Source organism: Poeciliopsis prolifica, unplaced genomic scaffold (assembly GCF_027474105.1).
Source record: "Poeciliopsis prolifica strain line A6 unplaced genomic scaffold, Auburn_PproV2 SCAFFOLD057, whole genome shotgun sequence".
NCBI classification, from domain to species: Eukaryota; Metazoa; Chordata; class Actinopteri; order Cyprinodontiformes; family Poeciliidae; genus Poeciliopsis; species Poeciliopsis prolifica.
In genome coordinates this window covers 2,799,379-2,823,769 of record NW_026562432.1, presented here as the reverse complement: position 1 = coordinate 2,823,769, position 24,391 = coordinate 2,799,379, and the positions used below count along the sequence as shown (strand labels likewise).

At 38.8% G+C, this 24,391-nt stretch overlaps 1 protein-coding gene across 5 annotated transcripts in view; it reads left to right on the top strand.

The window, feature by feature from the left end:
• Positions 1 to 24,391, top strand: part of znf536 (zinc finger protein 536) — a 234,300-nt gene that overhangs the window by 25,672 nt on the left and 184,237 nt on the right. For 3 of the 5 annotated variants that reach the window (XM_055060098.1, XM_055060097.1, XM_055060100.1), the window contains 2 exons: positions 1,209 to 1,287; positions 21,446 to 21,557. The gene's annotated coding sequence lies outside the window, so the exon portion shown is untranslated. Of the gene's footprint in view, positions 1 to 1,208; positions 1,288 to 21,445; positions 21,571 to 24,391 lie in introns of all 5 variants that reach the window. The other 2 variants (XM_055060099.1, XM_055060101.1) reach the window with 2 other exon arrangements.

The window sequence follows — 24,391 nt, the reverse complement described above, 5'->3', positions numbered from 1 at the left end:
TGCAGAACCAAATCTGTGCACATTCTCATCTTGGCAAACTTGAACAGGTTTATGCAAACCTCTGAAATGTCATAAAAAATTAAATGTAAATAGGGAGCAGTTTAGTAAGCCGCAAAGAAATTGATAATTTGATTTCTTACACATGGAACAAAGTGAAAGCACCTCATTTTAGGTTTCTCAACTTTGTAAAGCTTAAAACCACACCAACCTAAAATTGTGAAAATAGTCATTTCACAATTCATTGAAAATACCTGGTGCTTAATTTGACTCAATGATGTTTGCGACAAAGAAAATGAAAGATTCGGCTTTCATTTGTATATAATTTATATAGACATAATGAATTTATTCGCTGATTTTTGGACCTTTGTCTACATGGACAACCACAGTGTTTTCTAACCCCCATCAGTGGGCACATGTAGCAAAAAAAAAGACCTAAAAACTCATTCTTCCCACCTATTTTTATATCATCTTGCTGGATCTCTGGGTTGTTCCTTACATGGACACTGCATTACTTTTAGAACGAGTTCCCAGTGAAAGTGCTATAGATTGCCCAGAACATTGTGGCGCATCCAGCACTGCATGCCAGCAGCTGTTATTGATTGCCTTGGCCTCACCTTCCAGACAAAGCCTTGTCACTTTGTTGTCACTCATTTCCGTACAATGTGAGCTCCAGGCTTCTAAAACGTTGTACTCCTCCTCAGCCTACAGGGTGTGCTCGGAAACCTGCCATCCTGACACACAATGCAGTCTGAGGAAACATTGTTTTCATTTTTGGCACCACGGCTCTTGAACCAGGTGTACCAAATACTTTCAGACCAGAAGGAGTTCCTTTATGCTGCTTTTCAGAAGTTCTCAAGGACGGTCTCCTACGAACACCCATCTAAAACGCGCCTTACATGTATTTATTACGTTTGTCTCTTTTTCAGATATAAAAGGCCAAATTATACATCATAAGATTTGAAGTTATTGAAAAAAAGGTTCACCACTGGTTTACACAAGCATTTATCATTGATACATGTGCAGAATGATTGTAAAAGTTGAAATGATTTCACAATAAGGTTGACTAATGAGTCGAACTGTGAGGCAGGTTTGCGTGGAAGACACCCAATTTTTAATGCTTATTTTTCTTCTGTTGTCAGTGTTGCAAACTTGTCAAGCTTCAAATGCAGGTGACGCTGAATTTCCTGGTATGTGTGCTTTGTTTACAGGCTCTTGTCGTTCCACCTTCTGTGAAACTGTCTGCGTTCTTCCTGACATCCGGCATCCGCTGGAGAGGCAGCCGTGCAGGTACGATCACACCCATTGATCAAGGGAAACGGGAGGATATTAAAGGTGTCTGTCACACTCACAAACCCGTGCACTTATGTTTTTATTCCAAACTTTATCTGGGAAAATTAACTATGGGCTTCATAACCGATGCCATACTTCTCACTTACACTAGTAATTATTAATTCTTGGAGTTTCCTATCACTGTTTTGGCCTGTCAGTGGCTCACTTTGGAGTGTGTAAAACTTACACACACTCCATCTAAACTTTCATAATCAAAAGAATATTTTGATGTGTCTACTTTTGAGGAAGCAAAATAGAAGCTAATTTGTTTGTCTAAGTATTTATTCTCAACTAAAACTGAATAAAAATGTGATTTTTTTTCCCTAGTTTGATCAGAAATAGCTCTTGAGTGCCAAAGTCTGGTTCAATATTCCCAGTGATTATGATTTATCTTGGGAACTTTACATAAACTGAGTTCAAACTGAATTTGAACCCTAACCTGTTTTATGTTCTTGAAGCCAACATTTCTAAGTAGCAGTTTGAAATGAAACAAATGAAAATTCTTTAGCGGTCAGGATTCCAAAGAGAAACATGTTTTTTTTTGTTGTTGTTTGTTTTTGTTTTTTTACTAACCCTGATTTCAAAATCCAAAATGGCTGCCACTCATGCAAGAGCTATTAAAAAGAGAATTTCTGGTTTTAATTTTACCTTTATAGTTTTGAATGCCAATAAAGCACGGACAGTCCTGTGTAACAATTAATTAATGCAAAGAAAAAATAGTTACAATGTTAACTTGAACCCAGTAACACTTCCGCCCGATCCATTCATATGCTGTATAATATAGTGGATATTCAATCTACTATAATCTATATGCAATGATTACACCTCGCTATGCAGTGTGCATGTATTGTATGCTTACTACAAATTCACATAATGGGTAAAGGTTAACCTAAATGACAGATACCACTCTCTACTACAACAAGATCCAATTCCAGCACTAAGCAACTAAATGAAGAGAAACACAATCGAACCTAAAGACACAAACATGACCGTATCACACAAACTGCATAGAAACCAGCAACACTCTGTTCCCTCAATTTACAGCAAGCATATTTCAATATATTTGGTGAAAAAATATTAGCTATGTGATTTTTGCTAACACCGCTGGATTGTATTGGCTCTGATGCTTTGATTGACATGTCAGCAAAATTAGCCAATGGGCTCCTGAAAGATGTCAACATCCATAGCCCTGAATGCACTGAGGTTTACTTTTTCTTTGCAGTATTTTGTCTTGCATTTTCTTCCAAAAACAAATTGTCACTAGATAAAACAATTTTGTGTGGTAGGGTAAAAGGATAACGCAAACCAAAAAAAAAAAAAAAAAAAACTCTGAGAAATTTCAAATTGAGCCAAAATAGCTCAGATTGGAAGTTTGTCTGGACTTTTGTTGACTAATCCCTCCCTGAAACTTCTAAGCTTCACATTTAAATGTTGGTGTAGAGAAATATTCTGATTCTGTACTGAGGATTGGTAGGTGTTTTGGCTTGTAACTACAGGCTTTCAAAGGGACACTCACATAACAAAGTGCATTTAGGCAGAAATGTTATCGGGTATTTTTCATGCTCTGATCATACCTTATTAATTTACTCTCACTCAGTAACATGAATTCTGATTTTAAGACCTCTGGAGTATTCTCTGGAGAAGTCTTTATTTCTTGAGATATATATGAAATTCCTTTTTCAAGCAGGTCTTCCAAAAAGCGGCCTAGGCTAATTTGGAATAGTAGCAGGTCACTGAACACAACAGGAAGTAAATTCAACTGGTTTTCCAAATTTTGTGTAGAATGTGGTTAAGTTGGTGTGTCATCATTCACAGATCAGATTAATGAACACCAACATAAACCTTCTCACACATCGGACAAGTCTGCAGAGTCGATAAGCACCGCTCCCCTAAACACACGCTAAAACCACATGCACCCACATGCTCTGTCAGAAAGCCACATGTCTGTCATTTCCACGCGATGTGCATCCATGAGACAATTAGCGTGCAGAGGTGACACGGCAAACAGGTGCAAAGCATTATTGGTGGAGGTGGAGGAGCGCGTCCACCCCATCCCTCACCGTGATGGATACTTCCAGATCCACACGTGTGTGTTCGTGATGGCAGGTTGGATGACAAGTCAGGGGACGTCTCCGCTTTGTGAAGTTAAATAGCTTCATCCAACCTGGTTGTTTGTAATCAGCAGGTAATCATCATCATCATCATTGTCGTCATTGCTGTCATTCACACACCATAGAAATTACACTCACTTTCTTTTCTTACACTCTTTAGGACTTTATTCTTGTTTGCATTTCTGATATCTTTTTGTCATCTCTCCAGTTATGTTATTAATCACTCAACTTCTCACTTTGGTGTTTTTTATTTTTATTTTTTTAGTTTGTAAAATAATCTCTGTACATAGAGTTTGGGTGTATGAGGGTATGTAATTTTTTTGTTATTTTATACATTTTAAATGACCTCTATAACAATCATCATGCCATAAAGTTTGCATTACAGATGCGTTACTGAAGAGAAAAACTCCTGTCCCACAAATATATCTGAAATTCATATTCTTATTCACTCATTAAACATTAAAATATGCAGAAATATTGCTATGGGTCTTTATCTAAAGTGTGCCTGGTTGCATAGGAGTTAGTTCTGCCTGCTGTAGTTTTATTAATCAAATATAACTTGGGTGAGTCATGGCGTTTTGGCTTGTGTCATATTGGAGGTATGTGCCACAGATTTATCTCATATTGGAAGCAGAGCTAACACATGCTACCCTTGACGTATTCTCACACCATTTCTCACACAAAGCACTGACACACAAATTTGCAGACGCTCACACTCTTGGAGGACTTATATAGAGGGAGGTGCGTAAACAGGCACTCCAGTCCTTGAAGACTCATTAAAAGACGGGCTGCCTTTTTAAAAACTCCTTTTTTTTCATCCTTAATATAGTTACTGCGTTTTCAAATAAATTAAATATTTTGAGCAATTTTTTATGATCTTATTATTCTTTTACTCTACGTTAAAATGTGAAACATTCAATTTAGCCACAGGACAGTTTTCATTTTTTCCATGTGGTAATGGTCCCTCATCCAGATTCTGTCTGTTCTGGGTTTGTTGCCCAGATCAGAAGTGGTCTCAGGTGTCTTTGACAAAAAAAAGTTGGGTAACACTTCAAACCAGATATTTACATGTGCTCCATATAACCCCCCCCCCCCCTGCCCCCCCCCCCCCATATATATATATATATATATATATATATATATATATATATATATATATATATATAAATATATATATAAATATATAGATAGATAGATAGATAGATAGATAGATAGATAGATAGATAGATAGATATAGATAGATAGATAGATAGATAGATATTTTTTCTCTATTGTAGAATTTAGCAAATAGAAATATTTTGGGAATCTTAATCTTAACAGTTTATTTCTGTTATACAGTGTGTCACAATATCTGTAGTCTCATTTGATAGTAATTGATATTTATATTTCTCTTACAAAAGTTGGAAAGATCAATCAATTTAAAACAAAATATGTGTGTATATAAATCTTCTCACATTAGGAAAATATGTTTTATGGGAAACAAAGATATTCTATAAATATCCAGCTTTGAATTGACCAACTTTAAAAGTAATTTGAAATCAAATGAAAATAGCATCAGTCAAGAGTTAAAACTGAAAATAAACTGAGTCAAACAATTGCTATTTCAAATTTATGTATAAACTAAATTACAAAGTAAAGCAAAATGTATGGCTATATGATGGAGACATGTTTGTTTTTATTAGTTCTTTGGGTTAAATTAGTCACTTCGGTTCTCTTTAAGCCGTCGGTATATTAAGACATGTTTGGCATAAGAAAACCCTCCCGTTCTCGCTCAGTTTCTCTTTTTATCTCTTCCTCCCTCTCTGACAGCCTTCATTTGCTGGAGGAGTGGCAGACTTGGTGGGAGTTAATGATTATAATTATTTAGCCTTTTTTTTGTTACATTGCGGGATAATTATTTAAGAGGTTTGTGTATTCATTGTTGTAATCAGTAAAGAGAGATTACAGAAAATCCGCATGCCAACAGATGGCACTTGGCTGTTGTTGTTGCTTCATATTAAACCCAGTACAGCACACTTGGTAGCAGGCAGGCAAGAGCGAGGGGACATTCACAAAGGGGCCAAATTATAAAACAATTTGTTCTTCATCATAAATCCATTTATCATATCACTTCATTGTAGAGGAAATGAAAGGGAGGCAACAGTAGTTAGCATTGTGCTGTGTTTGTGTTCACTTCCAGACCAGCTAACACAGCCATCTTCACAAAGTGATGGTGGTCCGGCGAAATCTTTGGATTTTGCTGGGCGAAACAACACAACAAACAGTATTTGACCAGAGAGGCCCCCAACCTGATGGCTTTGTGTACTGTATCAGTGCATGACCATCGGTTTTCACACGTAACCCCATTCACGGCTGAGGCCGTCGCTTGGCAGCGTATACCATGACGCACACCGCCATCAGCCATCTCCGTCTCCTCTTCCCGCATGCGGAACGTTCTTCGTCTCCAAAAGCCTTTACTTTTCAAAACACTGTTAACACATTTTCTGCAGGCAAACAAGTGGATAAAAAAAAAAAAAGTTAAGCGAGGGCACTTACGATGCGGGGTCGGGGACCACAAGGAACTGCTGGCCTACATTCCAGACTAATTGTATAATTGGAAAAGCTCTCCAAATGAGCAAGCGAGCCACCCCTCGACCGCCCCACCCCCTCGTCAACCCCTTTTTACACACATACATCCTTGCACACATGCTCTTCAAAGCAAATCACAAAAGAGCATTTTAGGCATAATAATTAATTTCAAAAAGCGTTTATTATTAATCCCACACACCAGCATCCTGGCAGGAGCAGCTAGGCCAGGCTGGTTAACAACCCCCACACGCCCCACCCCACCAGCGCTCTCATGTCTGCACAAACATGAACACACAGGGCAGTCAGGTGTCTGATGGCTACGTTTATACATTAATGCATTCCTTTCTCTTAAAAAAACGTCACTCGCCAAAAATATTCAACTTTCAAACAAAAATAAATGTAAGGATAACTGTTGCACAACTTTAAAGTTCAAGGATTGTTCAAAAATAATGAAAGTTTATTCACCGAAGTGGGTTTACAGACGGATTTGACTCTTTTCAAGTGTATTGTTGCATTTATTGTTTTCTATTGAGCTTTTTTGCAATTACTCATGTTGCAGCCACAAACTGTTTTTAGGATTTTATGTGATGCATAAGAATCAGTGCATAAATGTAAACTGAAAGAAAAAAGTCCAAATTGTCACTTTGGCCTGTTTTTCCTGTCTAAGCTAAATGATTAATATTTCTTGAAATGTGATTGTAGTTACAAGAGACTTAATAATCCATTCTAAAAAAATTTTATCTCAGTTGTTTTGTTTATTTATTTGGGGTATTTAAAATGTTTCCAGTTCCAGTCTTAAATGTTCATTTGAAGTTAACTTTTTTTTAAATCTTTGATGTACTTGCATTAATATGCCATTAATGGTCTCAAAATGACAATGATCATCCAGCAAAAAAAATATTGTGACAGGCCTACTGAAGACAGCAAACCTGATCAAAGTTTTTTCTTTTTCATTTTTTAAAATGCATAACAGGGATAATGCACATTAAACATTAATCACAAGAGATATGCATTGTAGTCCTAAGTACTGGTTTTCACTTGTAGTCCCAGACTGATAGAAAGATAGTTAAAGCTGAAAGTAATCCTCCAAAAGAGTTGTCTTTCTGCAGAACATTTATCCTAAATTTATAGCCAATGGAACATTTTCAGGCAATGTGTTAGAATGGCCCAATCAAATCCCACACCTCAATACAACAAAAACATCTGTGATAAGATTCAACAGATTTTTAGTCTGATCTGAGTTTGATCTTGTTAAAAAAAGAAAAGAAAGGTGAGGGTTGCAGTTCTAACATGTCAACTCTCAGGTAAACTGTTTATTTTCACTGCAGAGTTCTCAGTTACTAATTTTTATCTTTGACAGGCTTCACTTGGGAAAAAGAAGAAATCTGAACGTTTTTGCCGGCTGAATATTACGCCTCATGACATGTTCCATAAATTAAGTTGTGAAACTTTTTATTTTTTTTTGTCGTAAAATAAGCAATTTAATGACCAGTAAGGAATGATCTACTTGTGTGCTGTGTTAGCACTCATATTTTACTGTTACTACTGGAGCTCATGGTCAAATTGAATTTCCTGATTTATGGCCCTTGCCATGTACCGTTCATTTCCATGGCTACTGAGGGACTTATGGGGGAATGGAGTGGGATACAGGGGGAGTGAGGGTGGTGGGATACAGGGAAATGGGGGTGGGAGGGGTTGTTGGGGTAAAGGTGATTCTGAAGTCGACGGCGGCGTCCAAAGGGATTGTGGGGTGCTGTTAAAATGAAGCCGTTAATTAATACTATTGATTGGCAAAAAAATAAAAGCAAATGTGATTTGCATATAGTGATCAATGCATTAACCGATTCCCCACCCCACACATATACACACACACTCCATCAGAAATCTGATTTCCGGAGTTTTCAAAGTGAGAGAGAGGGAGTTCAGACTAATGTGGATCGATTGAGCCCCGCTCTCAGACAAGAATGTAAAGCATTTTAGAAAGCATTGGAGGGTGAAACATGTTAGCACAAAAGAAATACTTTCAACTTGGACCGCTTTTTTTAAAGAAAATGAAGACAGTTAACCCTTCTTCAGATTTGCGCTAGAACCGGCTCCAAACCACACATTCAGTTTACATATAGCATAACACCGCAATATTTCTGCTCAACTTATGCTGAAGACAACGCTGTGAAGAAAATGTCAATGAGAACAGCAAGGCCATGACAATCAAAAACACAAGAGGCGTTAAAAAAGCAATATGGTTTTTGTTTTTTTTGGCTGTATTTTTTTTTCACCCCTCCTTTTTTGCTTCCTTGCTAGCTCTGTCAAGAGAAGCTTATTATAGCGTATTGATTTATAAAGCTTCAAATGTGATCCTCCATGTCCAAGTCAAGGGCAGGGAGTGTAAGAGACAGACTGAGACGAGGTAAGGAACGGGGTGGTGGGGGGAACCAAGCAGGGGAGGAAGGGATTGGAAGACAAAGACAAAAGGGAAAAGATGTTCTAAAATGAATAGAGTTAGAATCGGGAGTCCGCGGTGTGGGGGGAAGAGGCAGCAAGGCATTTTCAGAAACGCTCTAGAACACAAAAGGGTAATTGTTTTAGCCCAGATGTTGTTTCGCACAACAAGCAGGATACAATGTTCCTACTGAGCTGATGAGCCCAATCAGTGAAATGATTAAAAATTGATTTTGTCCCTGTAATTACAGTATGTAAACTACTTAGCCGGGATTGCAAAGGAAGTGATTTTCTAATTACGTATATACTCTGGTGTCTAATGATTGGTTTTTTGAAGTAATGAAGAGAGGGTCCTAACGACTCCACTGTGTTCTGTTGTTGAAGGGAGAAGGCAAGAGAACGGGCGGGTGTGTGTGAGTGCGTGTGTGTGTTGCGTTGGGGGTGTGTGGGTGTGTATATGGGGGGGGTTCTGACGGCAGAACATCGTTAGGGCAAGACAGCAGGCTTGCATACAAAAGGGGAATGAAAATTGAATTTTTGCCAGCCAGTGCTCGCACGATAACACGGGGGCCCTGTGTTGGTTTGCACAGGATCTGGAAGCTAAATGGAGACTGTGACTTCTCATGGGGGTCGCTAGGCCCTGACCAGCCCTGGCAATCTGGACCCTGCAATTAAAATCTCTTGGGGGTGAGGGATTTAGGACATCACACTAGCAGTGGAAATCTAACAGTTGTAGAGAGATCAAGCTCTACAGTAGTGAGGCCCTTCTCAACTGCATATATGTTTTATCTTCAAGCCTCGCTGTTACAGCTGAATGCTCAGGATTCAAACCTAGAGTCAGATCTTTTACAATTATTAGAGATCAGCTATAGTTAGTAATGATTCTGGTCATAAAATCCCATATTAAACTACTTTTCCTTTTAAGATTGTAAGATTTATTTTATATATATTATATCTATATATATATATATATATATATATATATATATATATATATATATATATATATAATATATATATATATATATATATATATATATATATATATATATAATTATGAGTTTTAAAATCTGCTTTAGCTTTTTCTGGCCACAGGTGATGTAATCTTTTTTCTGATTTTTACCCAACATAATTATCCTGGAAAGCTCTCTTTGTTCAGTGATCTGTATGCGATTTATTTATTTTTGTTGTTTTGTTTTATTTATTTATTTTTGTTTTCCAGTAAATCTAGCTTCTAATAACTATAATAAAACACATTTTATTTTTTTTATTGCTTTTTTTAAGTACTCAAAGATGTGTTAAGAGATTACAACAATCTAAAATCGAACAGTGCAGTATAAAAACACACTGTTCACCAGCTTTATGAGAAACTTTGAACATAAGATCCATCAGCCTAAAACAAGTCATGGACGTTAGTGTTGACTCTTTATGGGTGTTGTGCTGTAAAGATTTTAGAATGTTTGCATCATCCAAGCTCATTGAAGCAGGTGGAAATCTTTATATTTGGATACAATTGTATATATTTTCTTTGTTAATGTATCTCAGTATTGGTTATACTGGTAGTTGGATAGAAATAACATTTCTGTACTCCCCCTTAAAGAATGTAATTGTCATAAATCTGCCTCTTTATACAACCTACTTTGCTGGGGAAACATGTGTGGATATTGGCTGACAGCATCATGTCTCACCATCAGTTACTGACTGGCGAGATGGTGGAGTCACTGGTTGTGTCACAAATGTGACTGCCTGGAATTAGCTGTGTTTCCTGCACCGTTTAATTGCACAATTTGACAACTTTTTTTTTGCATCACACAAGTCCCAACAACTGGATATTGCCATTGATGCAACCGCAAAGAAGAAGACAACAGAAAGTAGTTGGATGATTTTGGAGCAGCATGTTGCTTAATGACAGTGGAAAATGGCCATCAAATAAGATGATCGAGGTGGACGAACATCACAACAAGTTAGGATGGGAATGAAGAAATAATATATAGTTGCAGACATTCAACACCATACTAAGACTTAGCACCACTATCTGTAACATTTGCTTGTTTATTTAGCTATGAGAGTCATTCTTATTATAATTTACTATATCTTGCCATTGATGTGTTGTGTTTAAGTTATTATATGTATTATATATTTAAAAATGTGTAATTATATTTTTTAAAATAACCTGCATCATAAACAACCAGTGGATCTTTTATGTGCATTAGCTCTTATTGAACCTAAAGTAAAAGAGTGGCAGTCTTGAGGAATAACATTTCCTTCATATCACTTGGAAATCCTTTTGTCGACTCAGCAGGTTGTAAAGCATCTTAAGATAACGCCTTCAGGGCGGATTTCCTCTCTTTTGACTCCTTAAAGTAGCACCAGTTCAGCAGCTTTGAGACATACTGGAAGTAATTTCAGGAAGATGTCCAACAAAAGGCCAAAAATCAAATTGTGAGGAAATGTAAAATGTTTTTTTGTACATAGTCTAATTTTCAACAGTTTCATCTGAAGAGGTTGCTCCTTGTAACAGCTAAGATACTCTCTGACCTTTCCTTGTTTCTTCTCTGCTACGTTCTTTTCGCCATCAACTACAACTTGACAAACCATGGAAGCTGTCACAAATTAAAATTGACCAATAGGTCAGGTAAAAAAAAAACAGCATCATTGCAGGCATTGGGGTGTCAAGGAGTCATTCTATCAAATAGAATCTGGAGATAAACCCACATAAATCATCTCACACAGCGTGAGTCACTGCCACAGTAATGGCTGCTGTGTCCTCATTGTCTGCGCTCTTAACATATCTAACAAAGACAAAATATTTTCTTGGCCTTATCTTATGTTCAGTATTGAATATTTAATTATGACTTTATTCATTATTTAAAACATTTTTTTAGAGAAATTAGAAGATGTGAGTTGAGCCTTTGATTATGAGGATGGGAAGATCTGTGGGTTTTAGCTCTTTGGGAACATTAATAAATGACAGAAATCTAGATTAAGAAAGCCGGAATGCGACTAGAAAGAAAAATGACGAAGCTTTGAAATGCTGCCAGTATCACCAACTGCACTCCTCTGACACAGCTGATTGTAAGAGAAGCCGATAGCATAGCCAACTTTAATAATTCATTTAGCTGGGCTATGATCTATCATTTTGTACCTTTTGACATGCAATATTGAAATTTAATATTGCATCAATACAAATGATGTACTGCTAGTCGTTGAAAGTGGAGAAAGGATGTGGATTGCACAAAGATCTCTGCCAATGTTTTCCTGCTCTGTTCTTCGTCCCGTTCTCTCTTTGCCGTTTCCACAGTTTTATTGTACTAAGGCGGAAAAAAAGGCATAAGAGAAACATCTGTCTCCCCCCAAACTCCCGCTTTACTCTCAGCTTTGATATGTGTGCTTAAAAAAATGACAACTTAAAAAGTTCAGTGAGAAAGTCTCTTGTTCAAGTCAAGAGAGGCTTGGGGTAGAGAAGGAGGGTACGCTGGGGGTGTAAGTGAGTAGCAGAGGGAACATGACAGCGGTGGCTGAGGGAGACGTCACGCACTGTTAAAAGCTTTGACATGATTCTTAAGTGCGGTGGGATCCCGAGGGCAAAAACTCAGGCTATGAAAAGCAGCGGGAACGGAAAGCCTCTGTTGCAGTGTCAGTCTCGTCTCACCCCCAGACTGCTTCGTTTGAGCTGTCGGTTCAGTAAGATACGGATGCACTGATAGGCGATGCTGGCTGCTGTCAGTCTGAAGTGGTTGACACCAGTGGTGTGTTGATGCTTTGTCTCCACATGTTTCCTCAGCCCAAAATGCTGCTGCCTTTTATGTGTCTTGCACTACAAGACAACTTGGGCGAGTCACTTTTTTTCTCTTTCTTTTTTTTTTTTTTTTTTTTTGCTTTTCTTTGTTGTTTTAAGTGTCTGCTTACAAGCCAGCTGATGGAACCACACTGACTGCGGGATGTGAGCCAACAGGGCCGTCCATGATCCGATGAGTTTGGCCCTGCAATCCAGCCGGATACCAGTGTGTTAAAATCTGAATTTCTGGACCTGGGAAGAAATGTTGTATTTCCCATAGTGGTGACCTTTCCTAAACCACTGGGTTAGAGTTTTTTAAAAGGTCTTCACCTATTCTTAACTAGTTGCTGCTTATTCAATAAAGTTTGGTATGAATTTACTGTGATGTACTGAAAACAAAGCATATCCTGTGTAATTATTGTCATACTAAACTTGTTTGTCAAAAACACATTATGTAGCTCTGTGTCACCCCCTTCAAACAGATAATATGGTGCTTTTTGTTGCTTTGGCATATTTTTTTTAGAATAAGAAATTTCTATGTACGACAAACAAAGAAATGAGGTTTAAAAAGATGTCCTATAAGACTCACTTTAAAAACCAAATTTGTTCAAAGTGCTGCAAATGATTCTAGATAATACAACAAATGATTTAAATATATTTTAGGAGAGTAATATTTTAGTTATTTTTGATTGACCTCTCTTAAGAACTCCTGTTAGTGAAGTTGCTGGTTCAACAGTTCTGCTACACATTGTGCAACAGATCAGAGCTGTCTGACTAACTCTGTGTTCAACACTGTGACTTTGGCTGAATCAGTGACATCTTGAAGGTTTTTACAAACCTACCCTGTCATAAACCCACGCACGTGTATGGCTGTCACTGACGCTGCATAGCATTTTTACTATAACTACGTCATGTAACCAAATGTTGTAAGAGAAGAACAAATAATAATTTTAGGACTGTTACTAATGGCTGCTGTCACCATGCAATGGCCCACTCGTGGAAAAAAAGGCTCCTCAGTGGAAATCGCTTCAAGACGAGAAGAATTTGCATCTCTACGGTAGAGCTCTTTATTGCAAGAAAAAAAAAAAGAAAAAAAATCCAAGGAATTGTGGACAACAGCTCACTGTTGTTTGTTCTTGTATAGCTTCCAAGAACCTTGACCTTTCACTGTGCCCTTACACCGCTCTGAACATGGAGGAAGTCTGCCATGCTTGTAGGTGTCTGGGTATGCCAACAGTGGGAAAGAAAGGCACAGTGAGGGAGAGAATTAGGTGCAGTTGGGAGGTGCCTTGGGTCGCCGTGGGTCATGGTGTGCCTCCCTGGTCACAGCCTTATGTTAGGGGTTTATTACGCCACCTGCCAAGGTCCTGACCTGCTGTATGAAGCACTGTCTTCCCTTCCCTCACATGTTTGGGGAAAAATTAGCCTACTGAAAACCACACAAATTACATTAACATAACATTAAGAGTATTGTCTGATTTAAAACCCCAAAATCAGGATGACAACATTTATTACAGTAGAAGCATTTTAACTTTTTTTTTTTTGCATTAAGATCAGTGATGTGTTGACAGAGGGCTGGAGGAACTACATTAAGTGAGATGGTTGATGCTCTACCTGAGGTAAACTACGGAATGATCTGCATAATGATGTAAAATATTTTTACTAAGGGATTCAATATAAGGAGCTCTACAACTAGCTGATTATATTATGTAAAGTTGGTGATATTGCTTGCAGTTGATTTTTTTTTTATACAAGAGTGCAATTTGTGGAAAATTCTACAGAATGGTTGTCACAGTACATCATTTATTCTCTTTCAGCCCATCTTAAATTTGTGGAATTGATTGAAAACAGGAAATAATAAACGTTCAATAAAATGTATAATTTTGGAGAAAGTTGTTAGAAGAAAGTAATGAGTTTGAAGATATGAGAGTGGATTTGGAAAACACATTAAACACTAGAATCCAACCGGATGTGTGCAACCAAAACACACCATCACTGAAGCACCACATCTAATGACTGTTTTTGTTTTCCATTAATCTTTTGATTCACTTAATCTAAGTGACATTTTACCCCCAAAACAGCAAACATATGCTTATTTATATTCCAGATAACCAGGTTAAATCAGCTGGTATGAAATAATCTCCCAGTGAAACTAAAACTTTGTCATCAATATTAAAAAATTATTGACATTAAGCAAGTTACTATTTCTTACTGAAAAGTTACTTGTAAGTTTGTTTGCTTTATTTCAAGTATACAAAGATATTTGCACTAAAAATGAGATCAAAAGTACTTGGTAAGATTTTGTGTGAAGAATAATAATTCCCATTGTGATCTTCTACGCCTCCATAGAAATCGTTTTGCTTTTGTAAGAGAATTAAAGAAAATTCCCTCTGAATATTAATTTTATTCAGGTTTCAGTCGAATGTAGTAAAACTTGGATAGTTTCCTTTTATGTTTCTATATATTTTGTTCTCTTTCTGAATCTTTAGTTCTCACTTTATCCGAAGCTGAAAAGCTTTTTTTTTTTTTTTTTAATCTTGCTTTTCTTGCCCCGGGCCTCAGGGGTGCGTTTGGCAGGTCAGCCCCTCAGCGGGTGAGGAGTTGTGGGCTTGGTGACCTTTCTCTGTCATTTGTTTTGCTCCTCACACCTCACCCAGGGAGTAGGAGAAGAAGCTTAGTGTATCCACCTGCCACGGACCTTAGCATCGTAGCTCTACATATTGTCGCGGGGCGGGGGTGTTTTCGGTGTGCCAAGAGGAACTGAGATGGTCCCGAATGAATCGGTGCACACAGTGAGCAGCCGAGTTGGTCCAAATGACACACAAAGAGTCGGACTGAAGTGGTAATATCAGAGTGTGCTGGGATCTTTAGCTAAATTGGTTGAGCAGAATCAAAAACGAGCAGCTAACAAAAGCAGAAGGGACCCCGGATTCCAAATGCGATTTGTGTTCACGCACGCGGCTCTGCGAGATGAATCAAACGCACCTTGAGTGAGCGAGGGGATGGAGATGAAATGAAACAACCAAACGCTTGCCTCCGCCGGGGCCTGATTGAGTTCAGGTGGCTGGAAAGTGTCTCACCCAGGGCTAGTTGTCAGTGAAGGATCTGCTGTCTTCTTATCTCACTCTGTGCTGCAGGGCTAACCGGTGAACATCGGGCGCGCCGCTTTTGACGAATGCTCATGCGCCTCCTGTGTTGTCGGGGGACAGGCCGCTGACACGCTTCATCTTTCACCGGCAAAGTCTGAGGTAGAAATGAAGATTGATGCCAAAAAGTGGCCTGGCAACCCGTTGGCCTCTCTCACCATACATAATCATTTGCGTGTCCGTGACACGCGGATGTATAAGCGCACGCGTGAACGGCGATACGAGGCACCTTGCATGTTCACTGGAGACTGCTTCCTCTCTGTTATTAGAGACATGTGATCTGATTGCATTTGATCTCCAAATAAACAGGGAATCAGTCCATCTCCTTGGTGAAGATGGCAGATGTGATGGACGAGCGCATTAGCATCGAGGACAACATTAGATTTGCTCAAAATTATTGATCTTTTGTTTGTGAGCCAAGGCAGCAATAAATAACAGTGCATGGAAGATGTGACTCATTATCACCATGCCAAAAGCCTGACAGACCTCTGTCAAAGCTCCCTCTTTCTCTCTTTCTCTCTCTCCTCTCACCCCTCCTTCTTGTCCTCCTTCCTTTCATCTCCATCACTACAAACCAGTTTAATCTGTTTTTAATCCTCACTTCCATTCTGTCACTGGTGGCTTTAATGCGAGGCCTCACTGTCACTATCTGATTCCCTTAAAAATTTTTAATCCTCACTGATAACCCTGTGTTATTACATGTTGCTCACACACACTCACACCCACGCACACACACGAGAGGCAGGACACACACACTCACACACACACACACCCACACACACACATAAATATGTACACGCAGCAGCGTTTAGTGGCTCTCTTAGTGTTTTATTCCTTTTTACCTTCTTAGTGAAGAAAAAATCCTTTTATCACACAATGGGTAATTTATATCCATTACCAGCGTTTTCAATCCTTTTCAGCACGGCTGTCACTGCCTTTGGCACACTCGTGATTAATGTGATCTAATAATAGTCTGCCATTATATTTCCTTTAGTAAAACATGTACCAACATCCTATTCAGCTCCACAAAATTCATTGCCCCTTAAAACATTTTCCCCTTTTCGTTTGAAAGGCAAGATTGCTTTTTTTTTCTCTCTCTCCTCATTCTTGTTTCCTCCTTCTAGGTGATTATTTGTTGGGGGTGAGGTGGAGGGGGGTTGGGAGGGTGGTGGTGGGTTAGTAATGGCACTTGCATGTTTTCAGACACTTATGAGAATGATGAGATTCATGATCCAAAGTGGTTTGTGTGGATGCAAATATGTGTGTGGGAGTATGTCTGCAGGTCAGAACTGGGTGTGTGCTGCTCACACTCGTAGCTCCTGTATGGGTTTATGAGTGCCACACTATTGAGGATCCCAACACCTTCAGGTCAGAAGTACATATTACTTTTAGTCAAGGTTTGTGCCAGAAATCCCTCCCCTCCTCTTTTTTTGTTTAGATTGAAGGAGTCATAGATCTGGAGGGACAGGTTTTGATGTGTCTTTAAGGCGGTCCGAATTCCCAGAAGCTTTGGGAATTAGGACCAATTCCCAATATTTTTTCTTCATATGAGTAACAGTTTACAGAAAAAGTTAAGGTTTGTTCAGTGGTTTTAGATTTTAATCTTGAGATTACCAAATTGAGTCCAAACTGTGAGATCTCATAGCTCTGAAACAGTTTTTACTTTTTTTTTTTTTTTTTTTTTTTACTGCCAGGACTTGAAATGTTGCCACAAAAAGCATAGCGCTGTGTATGGCTGTAATAAATAGGAAGTAGAGGTGGCAAATTAGCATAAACTCATCCAGCAATTGCAGTTTTGATTATACTTTTGCAGCCATTGAATTTTTAAAAAATATCATGTTTGCAGCTGACTTTTAAAACATACTGTTTAATGAACTAATTTATCACACCTATTTGTGTTTAATGGGATTAAAATGAATCCAAATATGTCAGAAAATTTAAGTCTGGAAAAGTATGTAATTATGAAAAAATATGTGTCCAAACTCTGCAGTTTAAATCGAAGACAGTGTGAATGGACGCATTAGCAGGTGAACATTTAGCTGATTGTTTGAGTTTTTTTTTTTTTTTTTTTAATTCTAAATCCTCTTTTTTGTTTTCACGTTCTTCCTCCTTTCTTTTTGGAAAAGCACCCGGAACAGAGGGAAGACGCTGCCTCCCTAGAAAGCCCGTCGGATTATGTGCGCGTGTTTGTGAGTGTGTGTGTTTGTCGCTTGGGAGGTGGTCCAGCAGTGGGGTCTGTTCCGTCCCAGCCGGACAGCCTGAGCCAGTCTGCCACTCATGGGGGCACGCTGTAGATGGGGCGGCGCCAGCGCAGACACCCGCTCACACACATGCTCACCCAAATTCACATCGCTGACGGTACAAGTAATACCTGGATTCCACACACATACATAAACACCCGCACACACACAGTCCTGGCTCTGGCTCACATGAAGGGTTAACCCTTACTGGGTTCTCAGACTTGTATCCAGGATGAACAGGTGGTCCCACAAAACATGGGCATTTATTTCCTCATGACTTCTCCCTGTGTGTGTGTGCATGTGTGTGTGTGAGGACATAAGGGTATATGTGTGTGGAGGACAAATGCGTATAAGGATGAAGTAGCTTTTGTAAACCTTTTGTGATTTTATTTTTCCTCTCGTGGCGAACTGCTGCCTGAAAGAACATCACAAGTTTCACAGGGCGAGGCGGCGCTCAGATATGCGAACGTTTTGTTTGCGTGCGTGTGTGTGTGTGTGTTCCTGACCCCGCAATCCAACTGCACCAAACACAGCTTTCTCCCCTTCTATTTGCCCTCTTTCCCCACATTTTTCTTCATTTGAATCATCCCAACTGAGATCCTTCCTTTTTAAAGACAACTTCTACTGAGCGGCTTCTTGCTCTCCTTCACCCATCTTTCCCTCTCCACACCCCCACTGCCTCATGTGAGCTCTTCCCAGTAGAGAAAATCGAAGGTAAACCTCTTTTGAGGCAAAAAGAAAAAAAAAATAACAACAACATTGTACTGCACTTTGGCTGTTTAACACATCACTCTCCAATAGAGGAGGAGATGGAGATGGAAAAGGAGAAGATGAAAAACACACTCACCTGACCGCAGTGATAGCAGGTCCTCCTCACAGGATCGTTTTACCACTGTTCCAGACTTCACATCATTTATTGTGAAGAATTTCTTATCATGGAAAGAATTCATTATGATAACAAAAAGTTTTAAGAGCTCTAAAGTCTGTCTGGTACTGGTTTTCCAGTGACAGAGTATAAGTAAATATCAATAAATTAGAAAAACAAAAGATTAAATGCATTGACTGTGTGCAGTTAATGATAAAGATACTTCTTTTTGAAATTCCTTTCCAAAAATACAAAATCTTACCAGGTTTTTTTGTCTAGTTTCTAGTGCAGATATATTGACTACATTATGAAAACAACTTCAAATAAATTTTTCAGCAAGATAAAAAAAGCTTATTTTGACTTTAGAAATTGTTGATATTGATACACAAATGCTCGTTCCACTGGTAGTTTTTCACTTAAAACATAAAAAATTTATTGCTATAAGTGAGAAAATCTGCCAGTGGAACTAATACTTTTCAATCGATATTCAATCTGTCAATCTAATTTATTTACAGAGCACATTCAACAGCATGACAGTTCAAAGTGTTTTACATTGTCAAAACATAAAAAACATCATAAACACTTTATACTGTCAACAATTTTGAAACCAGTAATATAAATTGCATTTTGTTGAGTGCCATTGTTAAAATCATCAATACACATCAAATATGTTCTTCAGTGTTCCACTTATTAGAGTGGAAACAGGTGGATTTTAGTTTTAGTGGATTTTAGTTTTAAACAGGTGGATTTTAGTTTTAGTTTAAAGGAACTCAGTGTTTCAGCTGTTTTGATGTTTTCTGGAACTTTGTTCCTGATTTGTAGTGCATATTCAAGAATTAATGACTTAAAACTATCTTATATATCTTACTGAAAACCAACTTTTAAGTTAGTTTTGTCTTCTTTTTTTTGAAGTGAGTGAAAATAGTTGCACCAGACACTAGGTGAAGCCCATCCCTGTCGGGAACACAGTGATCCAGCTGATCAGTGTCTCTGTCCCACTGAACCCAGATGCTGCAAAAATGAATAAAACACAAACAAAACATCACCTATGAGCAGGTAAATAAAGTGAGAAGGAGAAAAGTGGATGAAACTGAGGAGACAAACACAGAAAGAGCTGAAAGAAAGAAGCGTCTCTCTGAGTCAGCAGGTTTAGGTGATGTCTGATTAAACGAGGTAGGAAACCACTTGGGGTAGTAAATAACGGAGGTGTCAAAATGTTGCTTAATGACCTGGATATCTACTCCATGAAATATGTATCTGCAGATCTGTGCAGAAGCCGCATTTTTCCCTCAGATTCTTTAATGTGTGTGGGGGCTAAATTTTTAAAACAACTTACAGCAAATATACAAGAAGCTCTCTTGCAAGGCAAACTTGACAGAACACGGTTTTCTGTGAAAAGCCACAGCCATTATTGTTTCATGGTTGTGGGAAGGCAAATGTCTTGAAGAAGCGCGTGAAAAAGTTTGAAAAATCTATCAATGAAAATTCTTCCCGAAACATTTACAGTTTTATTTTCTAGGAGAATATTTAGTTTTTTTTTTTTTTTTTTTTACTGAGTCATTAGCTTTCCAGCTTCTGCTTGAAATTAATGGAAAAAGAGTCTGAGCAAAAGGGAGACGAGCATGGAAAACTCATTCAATCACACCATGCTTATTGGTTTTTAGGGCGGAAAGCGGTAATAGGCGTGCAGAAAACTGGCTTCCACTTTACCATTTCTAAAAATTTCTGTATTTCTAGTCCATATGGATACACTTCAAACTGATTTTAAAATCCTTCACTCTGGAAAGTGTTCTAATAAATCTTTTTTTTTTTTTTTTTTGCGCTCCACATACTCTCCATTTGAACAAGAAAAGCAAAATCAGCATTAAAAAAAAGCTGCCAGTTTTGATATGTGTCCATATGTGGACAAGGTCTTGGGGATTTTGAAGAATATCAAGTCACCAGTGATGGAACCGTTTTGAACTTAGTGGCTTTTTATTGGTATCAAAGAGGTAAAATCCATACTGTCAGACTGTGATGTCACAATATTGTTCTTGTTCTGTGATTAAATATTACTCAAAAAAAATTGGACAATCATCAGTTGAATCATATTCAAGTATCTGTTTCCTGAAGTGAATGAATCTTCTTAAGTGCAGATAGAGCATCTGCATAATGTAGCTCTAAACTGAGCTGTTAGTGAACAGTGACGCAACATTTGAGTAGTGTGTGTATTTATTCCTTTGTACGTCATTATGTGTTATGTGTCATTTATAGTGTGTTAAAGTTGGTAATGTTGGGGAGTTTTCCGACTGATGGAAAAAAACAAACAAACAAAAAAAAAAAACTGCCTAGTTGATGATCACATTAAGCTTCAGTATCAGATGTGCAGAAGGGTAAGTGACCCTAAAATGAAGAAGACAGGCAGAGAAAGAGGATGAATAGATGGAGGGTTTCCCTTTTACTTTGACACTCTGTACAAAACTATTAAGCCAATGACATTCCACTCTGGTAAAAAAAAAGAAAAAAAAAAGATGTATAAAGAGAATGTCTTAGTGAAATACTGATTTCACTACCACAATTTACGGCTGGTCTTCGTTCTGGTTTTTATTTTGCTCATTCTTTTTAAAAAAATATCCATTATTTGGAACCTTAACCACTAACCCTAAGCAGTCAGGAACACTTTGAAAATGTACGATCAACAGATACTAAATGTTCAAATAAACAGTGCCGTAGTAAAACAGTTTAAGATTTGAACATGCTCATGCAGTTATGTCACCTCATTTAGTATTATATTTTGCATTAAAACAAGGAACAGAATGCATGAAACACTGAAAACCACAAGGTTTTCTTTCTGGGGAAGGGAAAGCCCTTCCAGATGAGGAGGGTCCCACAAACTGTATGCTGTGTGTGTTGAAAGAAACAGCGACAATTATGATGAACTCAGCACTCCCCTCGTTTTCTTCTTCTCTCTCTCACTCTCTGTCTTTCAGGGCTCTCGGTGCAGTGGCGACGAGAGCGGAGCTGAAGCTGAAGCTGAAGCTGAAGCGGGCTTAACCGGCCTAAGTACTCTGTCTGAGGAACAACCCCCTCCCAACGTCTGAGGTGACTGTCTGAGGTGACTCAGGGCTTTGAGGGAAGAGAAAGGCAGGAAGTGGAAGAGAGAAAAACGTGTGTGTATGTGTGTGTGTATGCTGGGGGGGATTCGAGCTAAATTGAATATTTGTTTTTATTATTGTTCACATGAATGGAGGAATTTTAAGTGCGGGAAACAGGAAGGAAAGACGACAGACAATGAACAGAATGCAGAATGATGAGGAGAAGTTACAATGTTGGTTACTCACATTACCATGCACTGTGTGTGTGCATGTGTGTGTGTGTGTGTGGAGGGGAGGAGAAGGGTGACGGTTACAATAAGGCAGAGGCTGACTGTATTACATATTCATCACACAGACATAACACACACACAGACGCACACACACGAGTCAGCTTTAAGTGGACATACAGACGGACCTCATGAGCATATCTACAGATAATTCCTGTTTAATCTCATTAGTCCTCCACTGTAGTGGTTTGTTTGTGTTTAAGCGTGCCTTTCATTGCTGTGCACCAAACTTAATGTTGATATGCACATCTGTTTGACGTGAGCTAAGTTAAAGATGGGAGTCCAGAAAAGTAGAAAGAGAGAGAAATGTGGCAGATGGAACCTTTAACACGCTGACACGGTTACCCGTCTGACAGAGCAAAGTGGAACCCCCTGCAGGCCCACGCCTCCAGGCTCCGGTACTCTCCAAGGATGCAAGGTTAGTTCATCCAGCAGCTATTTCTTGTGGAGCTGTGGAATTGCCTTTGACAGAGCACTGGGAATATCTAGACAAGGTGCGGATGAACATGTTGCATTCGTCTGTTAATAGCAAGGTCTCATATGTTATTTTGGTTGATTGAGATGACGCTTTTTTTCACATCTGACTATCCCAGTTACTCTTTTTTTCCCACACTTTGGGTATAATGATAGATGCATGTGCCCAGGCATGAGGCTGTGTGCAGTCGTAAATTTAGACATTATGACAAAAAAAGAAATGCGTGAATAATTTAAAACCTCCCTAATTTTTCTTACGCCATTCTTCAGATTCCAACTGCATCGCTGTGAGAAAAGCATATGTTGGAGAGTTCAGGAGGATTTTGTACGGTGCCTGTGAACTGTGAGTGATGGCAACCAGCCGACTTCGCTCTCCCTCCCGTCTAACCGTGCGAGAATCCCATGCGCCCAGTTCCCTTTCTCAGAACTAACACTGCAGCGAATTGAAACAAAAAAGGTCACATATTTTATTTATGTGTCAAAAGTGTGGTGAAAGAAGGGCATGGGGGGGACGGAGCAGAGTGTATCACTCTATCTGTTGGCTGGTATCATTCCATCTGTGCAGATCAATTCTCCCAGACAGGGAGAGATGAGATAGGAGCTTCTACACAAAGGAGGGAGGGAAGGAAGAAATGCTAGTGATATTGATTTATCAAAGAAGTATAGTGTTGCTTGATTTGCTTAAATGTCCACATAAAGCCAAGCTGTCAGAGCCGGGCATGCATTTGGCCACACAGACGTGCAATTGTGGATTTTCTCCTGTGACTAGACGTACATGACATGCAAATGCATCTAAAACCATCTGTTGTACAGTGACGATTTGGCATGACATTGCGAAAGCCATTCCACCAAAACATTGTTGCTAACCTTGTAGCTCCCATGACCTTAACATTTTCTTACGACGACGTGGGAAAAATCGTGCAATCTTTGAACAGTTATAAAGTACAACAAAGCACAAAAATCTGCCTGACTGGCTGGAATTCCTGCATTTGAAGAATGCCTCAACCGCAACATTGTGCTCTGCTGGTTCAAGGAGTCTCCCGGTTATTCTGTCGGTCTCATCCCCTCCTGAATAAGTCCTGGGGAGCTCCTCAGCGCTCCGCGACTTATACACCTGGCACAAGGACAGGGAGTAGAGGCAGAAATGAGATTAAAGCGCAGTTAAAGAAAACTGTAGAAAAGAGCAGAGAGAGTGTGCACGGGGCCATAAAAGGGATAGTTTAACCATTGATCGAGAGCAGTGGTGGAAATGGCAGCAGTAAATCAATTTTATCTTGGAGCAGCTAAAGAGTGTTTTCTAATGAGGTTAATGCCACGTAATGGCTAAATTCCTCTGGTTAAAAGATGCCCTCAAGGTGGTGACGAGAGATAGATGTCGCCTTGGAAAGCTTAACACCTCGCTGTTCAGCAACAAGCCAAGGGAGGCCCTCTTTTTTTTTTTTTTTTTCCTCCCAGGCGGTTTTTGTTTTAAATCACATTACTCCTTCATTCCTGCAACTCGTCTTAACATCAAATAGACGCTGGTAAACCTGGACTAGCTGTTCGCAATAACTCTATTTATCTTGTCCCCAGTTTTATCTAAGAATTACAGCATTTACCACAAGTAATAGACAATGTTGTATTTCAACACATAAAAAAAAAAAAAGTTTCTGGAAACCCAGTCCTCACCTTAGTGCTAGACAGCCAACTGTGAGGAATGTCATACTGGAATGTGCTGACGAAACCAACAGTTTATTAATCCAGGCGGCTTTTGGAAGGTAGAGCTTAGTATGTTTTAAATCAGTCACGTTGAGGCAGTTTGGAGATGCATGTAAAGTCTGCAGCTATATCCATGAGCAGATGGGGTTAAAACCAGAGAACCAGAAGGCAACATGATAACAACAATGTAGAGTAAAGCTTGAAACAGCCCAGCTGGCTTGTTCTGAACTCTGGTTCTGAGTCGTGACTTATTCAGCCCACTGAAGTTCACATCCATCTGAGGTTTGGAGGTTAAAAGGTTTGGTCGAAAAGTTATGACCACTAATATTCACAATATATTTGAAATGAGATACTCTGTATCTATATTCTTTTTTTCTCACTT